The sequence below is a fragment of the Benincasa hispida genome, chromosome 9, assembly GCF_009727055.1.
Source record: "Benincasa hispida cultivar B227 chromosome 9, ASM972705v1, whole genome shotgun sequence".
Lineage (NCBI taxonomy): Eukaryota > Viridiplantae > Streptophyta > Magnoliopsida > Cucurbitales > Cucurbitaceae > Benincasa > Benincasa hispida.
The window spans coordinates 73,768,381-73,774,743 of record NC_052357.1 but is presented as its reverse complement, the minus strand read 5'-3'; positions in this window follow the sequence as shown (position 1 = coordinate 73,774,743).

Below are 6,363 nucleotides of genomic sequence, written 5' to 3'. Positions count from 1 at the left end.
GAAGAATGTGTTAACTAAAGAGAGTAGTACTTCCAGACATGGAAGCAACCTTGCGTTCATTAGGTTATTCTCTGTTTCACCACAAACATGTGGGAGCGTGGCCGATCGCTGAAAGGTATATGCCAAGAGAAGAGCGGAACAATATTTCTAGCTTCAACGCAATTGAGAACTTACACTGTTTATATTATTTATCTTTCTCTTTCTATTTTGTTCATAAGACCTGCCACCGCATTCCACGTTTTTGCATAACTTTCACATCCAGCCTTGACCCCAACATCTTGTAACATGAAGCCTGTATCTTGTATCATCTAGCTTAGGTTTATTGTATTTTATTTTATTATCGTATATTTACTGCTTTACTTTATTTTATCGCAATTTATATACCTGTACAAACACATTTTTAAAGATTGAAAACCTGGCGCATATATCATGAACATATCACAATAACCTAAAACAGTCCTTGAGTTTGACCTCGGATCACACCGAGAAACTTGCGGTGGAATTACACTTGGTTCCATCGTAAGGAAACTTGTGACAATGTATGGCATACTACGTGAACATCCATAATTAACGCATATCTAGTAGTAGTATCGCATCATTTCGAGCATAGAACATCATCAATCATACCTATCAATGATTCGTTAATAAGTTTATGGCGCCGTTGCTGGGGAACTGGTTAACGGTTTGTTGTTTGAGTGTGTTTTTGGTATTTTTCAGGATAGATCTCATTGTACTGGTTGTTCAACGTGGAGAGCAGCCTGCCGGTTTATGTGTCCTAGTGCTGAACCGAAATTCGAAGCTGACCCTGAGATCGAGCGTACTTTCCACGTAAGGGTACGTCAGAACTGAATTAGGCTAAAGAAGGCAGCCAGCATGGCGGACAACAATGATAATGCGGTACCAGTTTCTAACCAAGGGGATGTTCGACTGGCTCAGGATCCTGTCTTCTTGGCTGCTAATCGCAACATCCCAATGTGTAATTATGCGGCACCCAATTTGTATGATTTTTTTCCTGGAATCTCGAGACCGACTGTGGAAGAAAATGCACGTTTCGAGATTAAATCGATCATGCTGCAAATGATTCAAAATGTCGGGCAGTTTGGGGGTCTACAAGGTGAAGATCCACACGCCTATCTGACCAACTTTGTCGAGATGTGTGGCAATTTTTCCTTACCTGGCATGACCCCGGAGAATATAAGACTATATCTATTCCCTTACACCTTGAGGGACGAGGCTAAGAGGTGGGTTTACTCACTTGAGCCAAATGAAATCACTTTATGGGATCAACTAGTAGAGCGGTTCATGAAGAAGTTCTTCCCACCTGCCGTCAACGCAAAGCGACGAAAGGATGTGTTGAACTTTGAATAGATGGAGAACGAGACCCTAAGCACCGCCTAGGTGCGATTTAGGAGATTGGTGAAAAACTGGCCATATATCGGGATCCTCGATTGTGTCTTGATGGAAACATTTTATAATGGCTTGAATAGAGCAACGCAGGCTGTTGTTGATGCCTCCGTGACAGGAGGTTTTAGGGATAAGATATACACAGAGGCTAAAGTCATCCTCGATCGCATCTCGCGGAATATGGATGACTGGATTGACGATGGATATGGAGGCCGAGGCGCCGAGAGAAGGAAAAGTGAAATAGCCATTGTCCCTGCGGAGATAATGACCACGTTGGCTGCGCAAATGGCCACGGTGACCTCTATCCTCCAGTAAATGGCAATCAACTAAGGAGCCATTGCTCCACAATCAGCCCAACCCACTGCACGATTCAAGTAGGCCGCAATCAGTTGCGTCAAATTGTGGAGGGGCCACAAGGAGCTGACATGTGCCCATTGAAACCTTCAGCAAGTATGTGCTATCCAGAATAACCCCTTCAACAACACCTATAATCCAAGCTGGAGAAGCCATCCTAACTTCGGTTGGGGAGGCAATCCCAACCCAGGGGGCCAGTTAACCATCAAGGGGGTAGTAGAGGGAATCCGCCTTTTCACCACAATCAAGGGCAATCAAGACAGCACAACCAACAACCATCATCATCTAACACCTCGAGAAGCTCGTTAAAGATGCTGCTGAAGCAATATATGGATAAAAACGATGTAGTGATGCAAGCACAAACGTCTTCAATAAGGAATCTAGAGATCCAGGTGGGCCAGCTGGATTATGAGCTAAGAAGTCGAACACCGAGAACATTGCCCAGCAATTCAGAAGCCTCGGAATCTACAGGAAAGAAGCAATGTCCTTAAGACATTGAGCAGGCAAGCCTGAATGCCTGCAGAGATGTGGATTGCGATCACTCATGACAATGCAATTTTCGGTCCATATCTCAATACTATGTTTAATGCTTTATTGAATTTCTGTCTCTTTAAATTCTGAATTCTGTCTTCAGTTCTTCATTTAATTCAATTTTGACTTTATGAATTTATTTCCTCATTTATTTCTTTACATTTAATTCTGTCTCGTCTTAAATTCCTTGACTTTTTTTGTAATTAATGCGATGAACTTTAAATGAAGAATGATTGAGTGATAAAGAGAAAATTTATTGCCGCAAGTCACAACACATGCGTTGATGAAAACTATGTAATAAAATAATTGAACAATTAACAACAAGAAAGCAAGGCGACAATGGATGCATCTCAAACCAATAAGGAATGCTTCGCGTTCACCAAACTCAACTATATTGAGTTGAGGGGTGTGTTGCGCTCGTTTATGTCCTTTGCCCGTCTTTAGCTAAATGCACTATGTTGAAGTATCCTCCAAAAATGCGTTGGTTAAGGAGTGTGTTGCGAGGATATATGCGTTGTTGCCCGTCCTCTACGAAAATGCAGTTTCGTTGGTGAATACAATGCGTTAATCTTTATCTTGCATCCATTCAAAGAAAATATTAAAGAACTTTTGGTAATTTGAAGGGGGAGTTTAATCGATTCGTATCCCCAAGTAATTATGACTTGGCAGACGACAGGACAACTTTATCTGAAATTCCATAAATGAGGGAGGTGGAACGACGCGCCTATTGAGTTGCTCGAGGCCTGTCACCGTAAAAATCGCGTTAGGCCCCACCACGACCCAACCTATAAATACGGCCTCCTCCTTCTCTGGAAACTCTTTATATCTCTTTGGCAAACCAGAAAACCCTAAGCATCTTACACCTAGACCTTTCTTTCTCCCCAGCAGCTCAAGTTTTTACCAGACCTTTCCAAGCTCGTATCCATGGCTGATCAGACCCCAAACCAATCCACTTCACCTTCCACTCCTGACTAAGTAGCCATGCGAGAGGAAGCATTCCTGGCTGCCAGTTGCAGGCTTGCCGCCCAAGCCCACACTATCCCTAGACTTGCAGAAGAACCCGAAGAAACCCTCTGGCCGTTAGGCCTTCTGTGTTCAAGAGAGGAGAAAGCACTGAGAGTATGCCTACGCCAACACCTGCCGTCTCAACTAAAAGTGAAAGGATAAGACGTGATGATACAGAGGTTTTTGGCAACATCCTGAGTACCTTAGAGCAAAAAGGTGGACTGCCCGAGGCAGGGGTAATAAACCAACCACTACCTACGGAGGAGGAGGCGGTGGTAGTGGCGGAGGGAGTAGTAAAGGATGGAGTAGTGGTGGTGGAATAAGTGGTGGTTGAAGAAGAAGAAACGGGGAATGATGTTCTGGTCCCAGAGACTTAGGAGGCAACTGTCATCGCAGAAGCCTATGACTTCCAAGAAGAGAAGAAGAAGAGATTACGATTAATAAAAGAGAAGAAGAAGAGATTGCAATTAAGGATGCCAAGGAAGATGAGGTTGCGTTAGAGACCCCTGACATTGCGATGGAGGAGGCTGCAGGGGATGCACAACCAGAAGGGGTTGAGAAGAAGAAGAAAAAGAAGAAGAAGAAGAAGAGCAAGGGAAAGAAGGCTGGAGAGGCAAAGTCTTCACATCATCGCAAGGCAAGAAAGAACAAAGAGAAAAAGAATGATGATGAAGATGAAGAGGCCAAGAAGGAGAAGAAGAAGAAGGAGAAATAAGAAAGAAGATTGCACCGGCGTGAAAAGAGGCGCTTGAGAAAAGAAGAGGAAGCGAAACAGAGAGCTGTGAGCCCTGAGAAGGATGGAGAATCAACCTCCATAAGGGAGGATAGGGGGGAAACGACACAGTTAATGGAATCGGCGCAACCCATACCAACGAAAGTAATTGCGATCGATGAAGGAGAGAAGTAGAGGGAACCCCCCTAATGCGGCGTTGCAGGGAGAATGCGCCGCAAGGGTCCATAATTAACCCTCACAAATTAATTTTGGCATTGGAAAAGAAGAAGAGAAAAAGAAAAGAAGAGAAAAAGAAGCAAGAAAAGATGAAGCGGGGCAAACTCATCATTGCAAAGGGGAATAGAAGAAGAAGATTGTAGTTTGAAGAAATGCGAAGCAACAATGAGTATGCCGGGCTCGAAGTGATCCATAAGCGCGAGGAGGAACAACAGCTATTGCTGGCCTCTGAGCAATTTGAAGAAGAATTTGTGAGAGAAGAAAGAGAATAAGAAGAAGAAGACAAATTATTGTTGGAGAAGAGGAGGAAGAAGCACGAAGCCAATAAGCGGCGTTTATATAAGATCAAGGGTAAAGAACTCGCAGAGCGCGAGAAAGAAGAGCAGCGTAAGGAGCGGGAAAGGAAGGAAAGACAAGCAACCCGCCTTGCGCTGGCAAAAGGCAAGGCTATAGCAGAAAGCAGCGAACCTGCGGTGGCCAAGAAGCGCTCATCAAAGAAAAAAGGAAAACGATGATATATTGATCGAGATGGGCTTCTTTCTTGCGTCGAATCCACTACCTGACCTCATCACGAGCGTAATTGTGGAACATGGGTGGGACACATTCTTCTAGTGCCCATCCATCATCGTGCCTCAGGTAGTACAGCACAAGCTCAGCCGGCCAATGCATCCATCGCAGATGCAGCGCACGCCTTGCGCCTAACCAACGTTGCGTCCATCCATCGCAAAGTAGCGCGCGCCTCACACCAGCCAACGCGTCGACTGTGATGCTGTAGCACAACGCTCGTAAGTCCAACACTGCAGCCAACCGTGCGACGCAGTACGCGCACTCTCTGCTCAAGGCCGAACGCCCCAGCTGCTTGCCAGACTCCTTGCGCTCACCACAGATAAAATAACCTCTAAAGGGACTAATTTTGAGATTTTGACTAAATTTAGAGTAAGGTAAGTGGGTATTTTGATATATAAAGGTATTTTGGCTATTTTAGCATTAATTATTGATATAACAGTATTAATTAAGAAATTTTCATTGATATGGAGAAAATTTCAGGAAGATACTCTCAAAGTAGTTTCAGTAGAAAATCTTGCTAACGGTGAGTGGTTATTAAGATTTATGCATTGCTATATGAATAAATGCATAGGTATATACAAGATGCATGATTATAATGTATTTTGCTTGCCATTATATTGTCTGTGTAATTACTATGGAAACTAAGATTATACCCAAAATACATAGTTAGCATGCTTAAAAGTGGTAATTATACCCAAAATACATAGTTAGCATGCTTAAAAGTGGTACTTGGTGGGAAAATATAGTCGGCTTTGGTCGGTGGGAAATGATAGTCGGTGATGAGCGACGAAAAATATAGTCAAGATACCTAAGCATGGCTAGCGGGAAAATAGTTTTCGATGTGCACATTGGCGGGAAAACGGGAAATAGGAAAGTTTCCATTAAAAGTTGTTATGATTGTTAATAAATGCATGATGTGAATGTTAATATATGCATGATGTGAACATGCCAAGTATAGCATGTGGTAGGAGGATAATGATTGAGTAGGCTTACTCGTGACCATGCATAGACTATAATGAAATTGTGATTATGTGATTGACGTCCTAAAAAATATGTTTTGAAATTAAAGCTATTGTTACTTTAAAAGGCACCACTCACTGGGCTTATTAGCTCACATTTTTCCAAATGTTTTCTTCTATTTCCCCTCCCCTCTCCCCAGGTTGCAAAGCGAAGCATTCAGAGAAGTGTCTACAACCACCAAACACCAGGACTTGGTAATTTCTCAAGGCATGGCTCAGATCATGTAATAGAAAAGTATAGAAAAATGTAGCTACATGTATGAAATTTAGATGGTTATTGTAAACATGTTAAGACTTTTAATAGATAAAGGAGAAATGTTAAACTAAAAATATTGCCTTAGAATAGTACTAGTATGTCTTCATGCTCTCTTCTAAGTCTTGGGTTAAGGCTAGGGAGGGGGTGTGACACAAAGGCCCTCAGGGCTAAAGTGTTTGAAGGTCACCTACAGAGTCTAAGTCTACGAAGTTTGTAAAATAGGACAAGTGGGAGAACTTTTGGGTATATGGCCTAGTTAGGTATATGCCCTAGTTTAT